This window comes from Macaca fascicularis, chromosome 4, assembly GCF_037993035.2.
Source record: "Macaca fascicularis isolate 582-1 chromosome 4, T2T-MFA8v1.1".
In the NCBI taxonomy this organism is placed as follows: Eukaryota; Metazoa; Chordata; class Mammalia; order Primates; family Cercopithecidae; genus Macaca; species Macaca fascicularis.
The window spans coordinates 58,489,644-58,505,022 of record NC_088378.1 but is presented as its reverse complement, the minus strand read 5'-3'; the positions used below and the strand labels follow the sequence as shown (position 1 = coordinate 58,505,022).

Here is a 15,379-nt window from a genome sequence, read left to right as displayed (position 1 = left end):
ATCCCCTCCCCAAAGACAACCACAGCCAATGATGTTTGCCTGCCTTTCCAGGGGTAGTCTATGCTTATAGAAGTGCATAAACAAAAGGTCCCTCTTCCCCCACCTCCTTTCCTCTCTATTATCTCAGTGTGGTTGCATTTGCAGGAACGACATCCCAGTTAATCTGCAAATTCCACACAGCCCATTCTGCCTTCCCTGGGACTGGATCTAGAGTCTAGGGGTCTCCCATGGTGTGGGTGGGGAGGGGTCAAGACAGAGGCCCAGATTGTCATGGGTCCTCCCGGGTCACTGCTGAAACGTCCCTCATCTTGCCCCAATGGGACCACGTGGTCTGCCAGGCTCAATGGCTCTTTCTGCTGTCCCTTAGCTATGCTGTGAGGCTGCCCAAGGCCCCAGCTGCCTGACCTTCCCGTGGGCCTTCCTCACTCCCACCTCAGCCCCCTACTCACCCTGGGTTCTCTAGGAAGAGTGGAGAGCAGGAACCCTCTCGCTGGGATCCTCAGCACCCACATCTGCCCCTTTCCTCACCTTCCTCTTCCTTCCTCAGCCCCCAAGGAACTCTTTTGAGTTTGATGGAAGGAGACCTTCTAAACATTTTTCCTGAATTGGGAGTCCCTTGCATGCCCCTAACACTTGTTTTATTTTATTTTATTTTATTTTATTTTAGAGACAAGGTCTCACTCTGTCACCCAGGCTGGAGTGCAGTGGTATGATCTCGGCTCACTGCAACCTCCAGCTTCTGGGCTCATGTGATCCTCCCACCTGAGCCTATGGAGTAGCTGGAACTACTGGCATGAGCTGCAATGCCTGGCCTTTTTTTTTTTTTTTTTTGTATTTTTTGGGAGACACGGTTTCACCATATTGGCCAGGCTGGTCCCAAACTCCTGGACTCAAGCGATATGCCCACCTCGGCCTCCCAAAGTGCTGGGATTACTGGCGTGAGCCACTACACTAGGCACCCCCTAACATTTTTTTCCTGAAAACCAAAGCCCGGGGAGCCTTGCGGTTCTTTTCTGCCTTATCACATTCCTCTAAGCAGATCTACTCCCTTTCTGAGAGGAGCAGGGGAACAGAGCATGTTACCCATTCACTCCCAACACGGCCCTCAGCGCCACAGCCACACTGCTCTTCCACAGGCCCTTATACTCACAAGGCTCCTCGTGTCACTTTGTTCTCATGAGCCTTTGCTCATGCTGTTCCCACCATCTGCAAGACTCTTCTCCTCTTGTCTAGGAATTAACCCCTTTCAACCCAAGTGTCACTTTCTCAGGAGCCTTTCTGGGCCTATTTGTTCCTTTTAAAAATATTATATGACCCAGCTACCCCTCCTAGTAGCCATGGTCCTAGCTGACACTATTCATGTGCTTGCCTCTCCATCTAGGTTGAAGCTTCATTAACACAGACTCTCTGACTTTGGTATCATTCTTGCCTAGCGGAGTACCTGCACTCAAATGAATGCTGAGCTGAATAAATGAATAGACTTAGGCACTCAATAAATAAATGCTGAATGAATGAATGTGCTCCACTGCCTCCTTTCTCCTCAGCTCCCTGTTCTTCTCTCTGTGAACCCATCTGATTTATATTTTATATCTATCATCTATCAACGAGATATATGTTTTCTCCTGGGCATTAAAATAACCTTCCACGTTATATCTCATTAAACCTCCCATCTTAGCCACTCAGGGACAAAGCTACTCAGGGACTTTTTGCTAAAGTTTTGACTTACTATTTGGTTCATTTGTGGTTATTGTAATTAGTCCCTTTCAAATCATTTTCATCTTTTCTTTTTGCTAAACCTTTATTTTAAATATGAACCAGGTATTTCCACCAGATATTTTTAATACTTTTTGACCTCATGTTAGCCTGCGGTCTTGTGGTCATGAGAATGAGAGATCTGATTTGCATACAGTTTGCAACTAAAGGAAACCAACTTTTGAGTTGAGTCTGGCAGATCTCGTAGTTAAACACAATGAATGGCCTGCTTTGTTTAATGACTGGCAGGCTTGTGAGTCACACTAGAGTAATTAACTGGCTCACTCACCCAGTTGTGAGCACCTTGTCAACGTGGTATCCACTTGCTAGAAATTTCTTCAGTCCTCCAACCAGGTGATCTATAAATGTCAACACTCTTCAGAAACCAAAATTACATCACTGAACTGGGGTTGAGGAGACCTTTGGCTAACTTCTAGAAGTCCTGTTAGGCAGGATGTTTAGAGATGGTGGCTCCAAAATTTCCATAGGAAAGAGGAGCAGCAGTTGGTTGGAAGACAGGGCTTAAAGTTGCTTTGGAGTGGAAAATGTCAAAATGTAACCTTATATAATGAGAAAACCAATTGATGAAGATCATGGCTGAAAGCTGAAGGTTCCCATTCCTGACCTCTTGACACCCACTGGTATTTGAGTTCTTGTTGTCACTATTTACACCTAAAAACAAACTGCTAATTTTTCCTATTTTATTTTTCCTCCTGGAATAATAGTGACTTTTAATAATGGTGTTGCTACTTTAAGCCTTTGGAATTAAAACAATCTGCTTAACTCCCTTTGCACCATGCCTAGTACCAGGAAAAAAGGCTACTTAATAAATACATCTTGATCATGAGAATATACAGTACTTAATAGATGGGATAGCCATATAGAATGCCTTCATACATTTGGAACAAAATATCTTACTTTTGTGCTATTTAAGATTTAGTGCTTTCAAAAATAGTTGGTTTTGTGTTTGTTGTTGTTGTTTTATTGTTTGTATTCTATTAATTTTTCTCTTTCTTGCCCGCTCCTCTCCTCACCCTTCCTCGCTCTCTTCCTCTCTTTATCTCTCTCTCTCTCTCTCTCTCTCTCTCTCTCTCTCTGGTTGGCTTAGTCTAACAAAACATGGCTGGAAAAAACATTTAAAAGATCCTTTCCTCTTTAGAAATCAACTCATGAAAACCACCTAAGCCAAAAGGTAATATTTTTCAGTTTCAAAAAACAGCCATACAAAAATGTACTGAGAAGTTTCCAGGGTTCCAAAGTACGAAAGATGTCCCATTCAACAATGAGGCTGTCATTCTCTGAGACATTTAGTAACATTTCAAGATACATTTAGATTTGCAAATTCATTTTCCAAGAGGATTCACCCAAGAACTGACCTTGCAACTCAGATAAATGACCACAAGGTGGGGTGAGAGGTACAAACAGGACCAAATTGAAGCTGCTGCAAAGTTTCCATGAAATGTTGAAGTAATACATTTTTCCATGACACAATTCCCTATTAGACAATAGATCCTACATGGTCCTATTAGATTCTATCTAAACAACCACACTGTATTCTGAAGGTTTGCATAAAGGAAAATTAACATGAACCGTAGAAGTATGGTTATTTGTGCACCTACCTTCCCTGCCAGATAGGAAATCCCTGGGGCAGGACTATCTCTTCTCATCCTTGTATTCCTGATGGATTGATGGCACTATAGGAATGGAACCTACCTGCCCTAAAAGGTGCTTGGCAAATGCTTGTAGAATTGAGGTCTTGGTCACCAAGAGGAACCCCAGTGTAGCCATCAAATCCTGACGTGATCACACCTTTCCCCTCTGATTTTTCTCCTAGGTTCTTCTCTTTGGGGCTGTGTCTTTCCAGACTGACTAGCCAGGTGCTCCCCCAGGCCTTGGCTGTGGGATCCCTGGCCGCCAAGAATAATGAAAACAATATGAACGTGGCAGTCAGTAGACCTGGAGTAGAGGCCTGCCTGGCGGGACTTTGGTTAAGTGGGTGCAGCTCAAGGACAGAGACTGTGCTGTGCCCCTTTGGCTTGCAAGGTTGCAAGGTGAAAATCCCCTTACAACCAGACACACAGAAAAAAAGTTCACCATAATAAATACAAGAAGGCCATAGACTGAGACTGGCTAAATTACTGTGACTGGTAAAGTGAGGACATTGATTAAGACAATAGAATCCTGTCCTTTGGGACAGGGATGTGTGGGAAGACCCTGATGAAACTGGGGACACTGAGCCCCTAAATTCTGATGAGTCTTTTCTGCCAGTGAAAGAGACCTCCCAATCATCACCAAAAGTGGCCTCTGCAAGCCCCAGAAAGGCTCTGTCCCCAAACCCGGAGATGTGGCCTCCCTACCCAGTAGTGATACCAGCCTTTCTGTATCCCTGTGAGGGGTTTCACCCTGCACGGCTGGAGGAAACAGGAATGGCCTCCCCTGAGGCAGTTGCCATGCAAGACACTGCTGATTCTCCTCAGAACCCGCCCCCATCACCCCTGTTCTCTTCTAGACTTATGACCAGACTCAAGTTCCAGCAGGTCACTAAAGGTGAGGGTCGAAGTGCGGCCTGTGAGGAGTGCACTACACTCCAAAGAACTACTTTATGTTTCCAATTTATATGGACAGAAACCCAGGGAGTGTGTACAGGGAGGGATATCAAGGGTGTGGGATAATCGTGGAAGGAACATAAAGTTGGATCAGGCCAACTGTATTCATGTGGGTCCACTAAGCAGGGTCTGCGTGCAGTGTTGCACACAGGGAGAGAGAAAGGGCTCTAACAGTTTGCTTGGTTGATTGACTGAAATGTGGGTCACAAAATGGCCCACCACGAGCAAACTGAAAATGCCCCATCTCCCTTGATTTCAGGTAGGGGAAGGGATTTGAGGGTTTAGGAAGATTGGAATGTCAGAGTGAATTTGCCATTAAAGACCTGCTCACCTCCACTGGGAGGATCTAGAAGACATACCTGTGGCAAATGCTTTGAAAAATAAACCGGTAACGACAGTCCTTGGAGTGTCCCTGAAGAGTGCTGGGACTGCTCTTCTCTATAGACCAGAACTTACAGTGAGAACACAGCCACGCAATTTGAAGACCTCAAGGCAATGAGAGTAATTGGATATCGGGTTGGCAGAAGCCAAATGGCAGCACTCAATCACAAAAGGCAAGGTGGGCATGGCCACCTCAACAGGCAGTGGAGGCAAAGCCTTAATCAGAGTAGCCTGACTCATGCACACTATCAACTCACACACACACCATCAACTCGCACACCCTATCAACTCACACACACACACCATCAACTCATACACTACCAACTCGCGCACACTATCAACTCACACACCATCAACTCATACACTATCAATTCACACACCCTATCAACTCACACACACCAACTCACACACACACTATCAATTCGCACACACTAACAACTCGCACACACTGTCAGCTCATTACACACTACCGACTCTCACAATCAGCTTGCACACGCTATCAGCTCCTTACACACGCACTTTCAACTTGCACGCACTATCAACTGGTACACACTATCAACTCACACACTATCAACTCACACACACTATCAACTCACACACACTATCAACTCACACAATCAACTCACACACTATCAACTTGCACACTATCAACTCACACACTATCAACTTGCACACTATCAACTCACACACACTTATCAACTTGCACACAGTATCAACTCACACACACTTAACTTGCACATGCTATCAACTCACACACACTTATCAACTTGCACACGCTATCAACTTGCACTCTAGCAGCTCGCACATGCACTGTCAGCTCATCACACTATCAACTCACACTATCAACTTGCACACACTATCAACTTGCACACTATCAACTCACACACACTTATCAACTTGCACACACTGTCAACTCACATACACACTTATCAACTTGCACACCTATCAACTTGCACTCTATCACCTTGCACACGCACTGTCAACTCATCACACTATCAACTCACACTATCAACTTGCACACACTATCAACTGGTACACACTGTCAACTCGCACACTATCAACTCACACACACTTATCAACTTGCACACACTATCAACTCACACACACTTATCAACTTGCACACACTATCAACTCACACACTATCAACTCACACACTATCAACTGGTGCACACTATCAACTCATGCAACTCACACACAATATCAACTCGTGCACACAATATCAACTCATGCACACTATCAACTTGCACACTATCAACTCACACACTATCAACTTGTGCACACACAATGCACACACACTATCAACTCGTGCATAGTATCAACTCATGCACCCACTAGCAACTCGTACACACTATCAACTTGCACACTATCAACTCACGCACACTATCAAGTCATGCACACTATCAACTTGCACACTATCAACTCACATAATCAACTTGTGCACTAGCAACTCATGCACACACTATCAACTTACACACTATCAACTGACACAGTGTCAACTCGCACACCGTCGACTCGTGCAGACACTATCAATGCACACACTATCAACTAGTGCACACACTATCAACTCACACACTATCATCTCGTGCACACTATCAACTCATGCACACTATCAACTCACACACTATCAACTGGAACACACTATCAACTCACATACACTATCAACTATCAACTTGTACACACTATCAACTCACACCCTATCAACTCGCACCCTATCAACTTGCACACACTATCACCTCACACACTATCAACTTGCACACACTATGAATCACACACTATCAACTCGCACACACTACCAACTCACACTATCAACTCACACACTATAAACTTGTGCACACTATCAACTCGCACACACTATCAATGCATACACTATTAACTCGTGCCCACTATCAACTCACACACACTATCAACTCATACACACTATCAACTCACGCACACTATCGACTCACGCACACTATCGACTCATGCACACAGTTGACTTGTGCATCCTATCAACTGGCACACTATCATATCGACTCACACATGCTATCAACTGTTACACTATCAACTCATGCACACTATCTACTGGCACATGCTATCGACTCGTGCATGCTATCAACTGGCACACTATTGACTTGCACACACTATCGACTTGCACACACTATCGACTCACACACGCTAGCACACTATTGGCACTGGCTAATTGTGGCGCTCCTAGGATTAGATAGGATGCCTACTAAATTCTGACTTGATTTGTATAGGCAGAAAAGTTTCAGGTCAAGTGAACAAAAGTCTAACTTGAATTATAAAAAGAATCATAACCCCTCAGTCAATTCCCAGATTTCAGCCAGTTTACAGACCCAGAACCTCTTGAATGAAAGGAAGGCAATGTCCCCTCGAGGAAGGACACTGGTATACACCCAAAATGTCACTGTGGTTTCACCACTCAGAGTAGGGGCTTATGGAAGTCAGGGCATCAGTGGAATCTTAGCTTAGGTCCATCTCATAGTGGGGCCAGTGGTTCTCTGAACTTACCCTGTGTTTATTTCCCCACTTCCAGATACATCACTGGACCAGACAGCAGCTGGCAGAATCACCACATTGGCTCCCTGACCTGTGGAATGAGGGCTTTTTTCTTTTCTTTCTTTCTTTTTTTTTTTTTTGGACGGAGTTTTGTTCTTGTTGCCCAGGCTGGAGTACAGTAGCATGATCTCGGCTCACTGCAACCTCTGCCTCTGGGGTTCAAGCGATTCTCCTGCTTCAGCCTCCCGAGCAGCTGGGATTACAGGCACCCGCCACCACGTCCAACTAAGTTTTGTATTTTTAGTAGAGATGGGATTTCACCATGTTGGCCAGGCTGGTTTTGAACTCCTGACCTCAGGTGATCCACCTGCCTCAGCCTCCCAAAATGTTAGAATTACAGGCATGAGCCACTGAGCATGGCCAGAATGAGGGCTTTTATGGTAATAACGGCAAATGGAAGCCTTTAGAACTGTCCTTACCTAGGAAAACGGTGAACCAAAAGCAATACTACAATCCTGGAGGAAGAGCAGAGATTACTGCCACCATCAATGACTTGAAAGATGCAAAGGTAATGATTCCCACCATGTCCCCATTTAACTGCTCTAACTGGCCTGTGTAGAAGACAGATGGATCTTCTAGAATAACAGTAGGTTTTCATAAGAACAAATGGTGGCTCCAATTGCAGCTGCTGTACCAGAGGTGGTTTTATGACTTGAGCAAATTAACATATCCCTGGTACATGGTATGCAGCTACTGATTTGGCAAATGCCCTTTCTTCCATCCCTGTCCATAAGGCCCACCAATATCAGTTTGCTTTCAGCTGGCAAGGCCAGCAATGCACCTTTACTCTCCTACTTCAGGGGCATATCAACTATCCAGCCCTATTTTATCATTTAGTTCACAGGAATCTTGATTACCTTTCCCTTCAACAAGATATCACACCATTACATGATGACATTATGCTGATTGAACCTAGTGAGTGAGAAGTAGCAACTCTAGACTTACTGGTAAGACATTTGCATGTCAGAGGGTAGGAAATAAATCTGACTAAAATCTGGGGGCCTTCTTTCTCAATGAAATTGCTAGGGGTGCAGTGGTGTGGGACATATCCCCTCTAAGGTGAAGGATAAGTTGTTGTATCTGGCCCCCACTACAACCAAGAAAAAGGCACAATGCCTGGTAGGCAAATTTGGATTTTAGAGCCAACATACTCCACATTTGGGTGTGTTACTCCAACCCATTAACAAGTGACCCTAAAAGCTGCTGGTTTTGAGTGGTACCCAGAACAAGAGAAGGCCCTACAACAGGTCCAGGCTGCTATGCAAGCTGCTCTGCCACTTGTGCCATATGATCCAGCAGATAAAACGATGCTTGAAGTGTCGATGGCACACAGGGATGCTGTTTGGAGTTTTTGGCAGGCCCCTATAAATGAATCATGTGGAAGCCTTTAGGATTTTGGAGCAAGGCCCTGCCATCCATGGATAACTAACATCCTTTTGAGATACAGCTCTTGGCCTGCTACTGGGCCTTAATAAAAACTGAGCAGTTGACCATGAGCCACCAAGTTACCAGGCAATCTGGGCTCTCCATCATGAACTGAGTGATATTGGACCCAACAAGCCATAAAGTTAGGCACGCACAGCAGCACTTCATCATCAGATGGAAGGCATATATACATGCCAGGGCCTGAGCAGCCCCTACAGACACAAGTAAGTCTATCACAGGGAAGAGACTTGGAGCTGGTTTACAGACGCTTTTGCACAATATGCAGGCAGCACCTGAAAGTGGGCAGTAATGGCAGCATGACAGCCCCTTTCTGGAACACTGCTGAAGGACAATAGTGAAGGAAAACTTCTCCATGGGCAGAACTCTGGGCAGCGCATATGGTTGTGCACTTTGGTTGGAAGGAGAAATAGCCAGACATGTGATTATGTACTGATTCATGGGCTGTAGCCCGTGGTTTGGCTGGATGGTCAGGGATTTGGAAGGTACATGACTGGAAAATTGGTAACCTAGACATCTGGAAGAGGTATGTGGATCGACCTGTCTTAATGGGCAAAAAAATGTGAAGACATTTGTGTCTCGTGTAGATGCTCACCAAAGCACCAAAGGGCGACCAAAGACTTTCATAATCAGGTGGATAAGATACCCGTTCTATGAATACCGGTCAACCTCATTCCCCAGCCACTCCATCATCACCCAGTGGGCTCGTGAACAAAGGGACCATGGTGGCAGGGATGAAGGTTATGTGTGGATTCAGCATTATGGACTTCCACTCACCAGGGCTAACCTGGCTATGGTTATCTCTGAGTGCCCAGTCTGCCAGCAGTAGAGATCAACATCAAGCTCCCAGTACGGCATCATTCTCTGGGGCTGATCACCCAGCTGCCTGGTGGCACGTTGGTTACATTGGACCATTTTCATCATGGAAGGGCAGCATTTTGTTCTTACTGAAATTGACAGTTACTCTAGATATGGATTTTCCTTCCCTGCGCATAATGCTTCTGCCACAATTACCATCCATGAACTTTCAGAATGCTTTATCCACTGTCATGGTATTCCACACAACATTTCTTCTCTTCAAGGGACTCACCACACATCGAAAGAGATAGAACAAAGGGCCATGGTCCAAGAATTCACTGTCTGACCATGTTTCCCATGATCCTGAAGCAGCTGGCTTAATAGAACACTGGAATGGCCTTTTATAGACTCAGTTACTGGTAGGTGTTTTGAACCTGTTCTGGTTCAGGGGTATGACTGGATAAGAAATAACAATAATTTTTTTTAAAAAACTCAGTTACAGCACTAGGTAGGTGGTAATACCTTCCAGAGCCTGGGCAGTGTTCTCCTGATGGCTGTATATGCATGGAATCAGCATCTAACATATGGTTCTATTTCTCCCACAGCCAGGATTCACAGGTCCAGGAATGAAGGGGTGGAAATGATAGTGGCACCACTGACCATTAACCCTAGCGACCCACTAGCAAAGATGTTTGCTTCTTGTTCCCAAAGCTTTATGCTCGCTGCTTGACTAGAGGTCTTAGTTCCACCAGCAGACGCAAGTTCATTGAACTGGAAATTAAGACTGCCATTCGGCCACTTTGGACTCCTCGTGTCTCTGGGTCAGCAGGCTAAGAGCGGAATAATGATGCTGACTAGGGTGATTGATCTGGACTGCCAAGAGGAAATTGGACTGCTACTTTAACATGGACATAAGAAACAGTATGTCTAGAATGCGAAAGGTCCTTTAGTGTGTCTCTTAGTATTACCATGACCTGTGATTAGGTCAATGGAAACTACAGCAACCCCATCCAGGCAGGGCTATAAATGGCCCAGATCCTTCATGAATGAATATTTGGGTCACTCTACCAGGTCTGAAGAATCATTACCGGTTGAAGTATTTGCTGAAGGCTTAGGGAACACAAAATGGGCAGTAAAAGAAAGTAGTTCTAAACACCAGCTATGACCATGTGACCAGTTACAGAAAGAAGGACTGTAATTTTTATGAGTATTCCTCCTTATTTTGTTTTCAATATGCTTGTGTGTATATATATATACCTATATGAAGTAAATATCTTTATTTTCTTTCATCTTATTCCCTTATCATGTAACATAAGATGTATTGACTTTGTATCAGTATTGAAGTATTATTAATTTTACATCAAATAATTGAAGTTACAGGATATCCAAAGAGTAAAGTTTACACAAGAACTTTACTTCTTCTTCCAGGGAAGGGATTAGTGAGTTTCAGTTGTAGGAAGGATAGCTGTGTCATAGTGGGATAAATTATGACCTTGTTATTGGAGATTAATTATGTTTTAAGGAACATATGGGTGTCAGATTCCTGGTGACATTTGTGGAGGTGGATTTGTACTGGTTAATTTTGTCAACTTGATTGTGCTAAGGAATATCCAGAAAACTGGTAAAGCCTTATTTCTGGGTGTGTCTGTGAGGATGTTTTCAAAGAAGATGAACATTTGAATCAGTGGACTGAGTGAAGAAGATCCGCCCTCACCAATGTCCAATCCATTGAGGACCTGAATAGAACAAAAAAGCCGGAGAAAGGCACATTTTCACTCTCTCCCCTTGAGCTGGGACGTCAGTGTTCTCCTGCCTTCTTCCTAACTGAAGCCTTTGGACTCAGTCTGAATTACTCCATTGACCTTCCTGGGTCTCCAATTTGCAGATCATATGTCACGGCAATTCTTAGCCTCCACGATTGTGTGAGCCAATTGTCATAATAAGCCTCATCTTATTGTTTTTGTTTCTCTGGAAAACCCTGATAAATATATATATATATATTTCTGTTATGAGTCTATGACTCTCTTGTTCTCCCCCTGAGTCTCCACCACTACCTAATAGAAGAAATTGTTAACATTCCAGTCTAGTTCAAGGGTGATTTGATCCAATAACAAAGAATCTTGCTATTCAAAGTGTGGCCTGAGCCCAAAGGCACCAGCCTCAGCTGGGGGCTGGCCAGTCTCAGATCCCACTGCAGACTTACTGAATCCAAATCTGCATTTTGTAAGATCTCCGGGTGGCCTTCATGCACGTGGAACTTTGAGAGGCACTGAGGCAGGCCCTCCAGGACAGGGTTCAGTCTCTGATAAAAGTGCTGGGTCTCTCAAGCAGTGTCCTCCTCCCCTGCCTCTCCCTTTCACCCTGGGCCACTCTGGCCACTTGGGCTTCAGGGCTGAAGACTGTCACTTATTCAGTGTGGTAGACCCACCAGAAGCCTGGCAAAACTCCCACTTAGCCTAGCTTGTGGTCCCTTGGCACAGGCTTTATGCTGCCCAGAAATAGAACCCTCCTCTGGCAGGGCCCTCAGCCAGAGTCCCAGCTATTTTTGGGCCCTGCACAGGCCACATCAGGACCTCAGGCATCCTGGTAAAATGATTCCTGAGAGCCTGCATCTGACTGCTGGGGTTCTGACTGACTCATCTGTGACATCCCTTAGCCTGGTGTGGCAGTGGCTTATATATCAGCCTCTCCAGGCCCCTAAATTAGTCAGAGGGAAAGATTTAAGTAGCCCTTAACTTATCCAAAATATCTTCTCCATGGCCAAAACCCAGAGAGGTAAAGTCAGGAGGCACACAGCAGAAAGCTTCCTCCTTGCTTTCCTGCTGTCCATTTCAAACCCTCTGTATTAGTCTACTCTTAAGCTGCTAATAAGGACATACATGAGACTGGGTAATTTACAAAGAAAAGAAGTTGAATGGACTCACAGTTCTACATGGCTGCAGAGCCCTCACAATCATGGCGGAAGGCGAATGAGGAGCAAAGTCACATCTTGCATGGCAGCAAGCAAGAGAGAGAGAGCTTGTGCAGAGAAACTCCTCTTTATAAAACTGTCAGATCTCATGAGACTTATTCACTCTCACGAAAACACACAGGAAAGACCTTGCCCCCATGATTCAATTACCTCCCACTGGGTCCCTCCCATGACATGTGGGAATTATGGGAGCTACAATTTGAGATTTGGGTGAGGACACAGCCAAACCATATCATCCTCCTGGCAGGTGGATCATCAGCCTGGCAGGTGGATGCCCAGAAAGGTGAGAGCCAAGCTCAGGTGTTTAGGAAGCACAAGAGTCAAGCACATTCATTGTGGCTTTCCTCACAGCATTGCATCCAGCACAGAGCCCCACAGAGAGTAGATGCACACCACCCACCATGGAAGGGTCCCTTCACTTCTCTTGGCTCTGATTTTCTTATATTTGAAACATTTAACAGCTATAACAACAAATCCTGTACCACAGGGGTGTGATGGAGATCAACTGAGATAATGAACGTCCAAGTATTTTTTTTTTTTTTTTTTTAAGATGGAGTCTGGCTCTGTCACCCAGTCTGGAGTGCAGTAGTGCGATCTCGGCTCATTGCAAGCACTGCCTCCCAGGTTCACACCATTTTCCTGCCTCAGCCTCCTGAGTAGCTGGGATTACAGGCACCTGCCATCAGGCCCAGCTAATTTTTTTCTATTTTTAGTAGAGATAGGGTTTCACCATGTTAGCCAGGATGGTCTTGATCTCCTGACCTTGTGATCCACCCGCCTAGGCCTCGCAAAGTGCTGGGATTACAGGCGTGAGCCACCGCCCCCGGCCACATCCAAGTATTTTTGCTGTAAACTGCCAGGCAAGTGTGGTTCCTCTCAGTTCTTCTGGTTTAAAAGACAATTTTGCATTTCCTGCATCAACTGACCTTTACAACAATCTTTTGAGTTGGGTAGAATGAGTGCAACTATTCTCATTATTCAGGGTAGTCATGTCCTAGAAAGTCCCTGCAAACCCTGCATGAGCACACACCGAACCCTTGCTTCAAGGTTCATTCCTGGGAGCCTCTGGCCACAATATTTTTGTTAACTGATCAATATGTAGCCTTGTTTCATGTGTGTTTCTGTTTAAACATACTTTATTTAATATACAATTTTGATTCATTAGCATTGAACTCACAGCCAGCAGCACTGTAAATCACACCTGGACAAAGCTTATCTAAGAAGTGTGTTTTCTCCATAAGGCACATCCTGGCCTTCCTGTGCCAAGGAACACCTGGTGTCTTAGTGCTATGCCTGGGGGCTGGTTTTTTTTTTTTTTTTTTTTTTTTTTTTTTTTGGTGGGGCGGGTGGTTGTGTGTTTGTTTGAGACGGAGTCTCTTTGTTGCCCAGGCTGGAGTGCAGTGGCGCAATCTCAGCTCACTGCAACCTCCACCTCCCAGGTTCAAGTGATTCTCCTGCCTCAGCCTCCCAAGTAGCTGGGATTACAGGCACACACCACCACGCTCAGCTAATTTTCGTATTTTTAGTAGAGACAGGGTTTCACGATGTTGGCTCGTCCCAAACTCCTGACCTCAGGTCATCTTCCCACCTTGGCTTCCCAAAGTGCTAGGATTACAGGTGTGAGCCACTGCTCCCAGCCAGGTGCTGTTTTAAACAGAAAAATCATCAAAAAAATAAAATAAAAATTTGTGGCACTAAGTGAATACCGTGAAAAATCCCTTTGTTTACACTATGAGAGCAGGAAGGAGGCAGAACATCGGCCCCAGGCCTCAGGGTGCTCTATGGTTTCACTGCTCTGCATGAGTCTGTGAATGATGGGAAAGCATCCTGAGTGCTGACCTGGGGGTCACAAATAAATGTTAGCAAGCAGATTAGTTCATAAATACAGAATCCATGAATAATGGGGACCTGTTACCCATATTTCACAGTCATTACAGCTAAGATATTGCATAAGCTGTCCAAGGTTATGTTACATGCAAATGGCTAGACAAGGGCTTGAGCCACGCCTTTTGGTCCAGCTGCTGGTTTCTCCAGCAACAAGTTCCTCCCTTCTTTCAGCTGCCAGGGCCCACTCACGAGCCAGCTGCGTAATGCAGGAGTTACCTGAGTAAAGAAACCCAAGCTCCTCATTCAAGAAAAGAACTTCTAGGTCATCTGAAACCAGCATGTGGGAGGTTCACATAAGCCCGAGGAAACCTCAATTTCTTATTTCCTCTGAGACTTCCACCAAAAAATCCCGGCTGAGTAGAATCTGTGCATAGAAACGCAGCAGGCAGCACCCACAATCATACTGGGTGATTGTCATTGAATCCTCTTCTCTCCAATTCCTAATGGAGCAAAAGAGAAATTTCCAAAAAGCTATAGTGAGGAAAATAAGCATAGAAAAATGGGTAAGCTTTGCACAGTGTCAGTATCGGAGCCAATGAGGTTTATCTGAGGCACGATTATTGTTAATTGAAAACTTTTCCCAATACCCTGCCATGACAACTTGAAATATAGTCAGCATTGGCAATTTTTGACAGTCTCTATGGAGACTGAACTTTGTTGGAATAAAAAAGAAAAATGGATAACAGTTTTTTTAAAACAGAACGGGGTTAAAAAAAAAAAAAAAAAAAAGCCCTAAGAGAAGGCTCTCCCCCAGATCTCAGGTTCTATGAATTTTTACTCCAGTATTTTCTTTCTGCCATTTTATTTTTTGTTTTTTAGAGACGGTCTCACTCTGTTGCCCAGGCTGGAGTACAGTGGTGAGCTCATAGCTCACTGCAGCTTTGAACTCTTGAACTCAAGTGGTCCTCCTGCCTCAGCCTCCTGAATAGCTGGGACTACAGGCATGTGCCTCCACGCCCGCCTAATTTTTATTTTTTATTTA

The 15,379-nt window shown here is 44.8% G+C and overlaps 1 non-coding gene across 1 annotated transcript; it reads left to right on the top strand.

Moving 5' to 3' along the window:
• Nucleotides 1-14,903: 14,903 nt before the first annotated feature.
• LOC123573302 (U4 spliceosomal RNA) lies at nt 14,904-15,044 on the top strand. Its single transcript, XR_006698006.1, has one exon. It is a non-coding gene; the product is annotated as a U4 spliceosomal RNA (small nuclear RNA).
• Nucleotides 15,045-15,379: the final 335 nt, after the last annotated feature.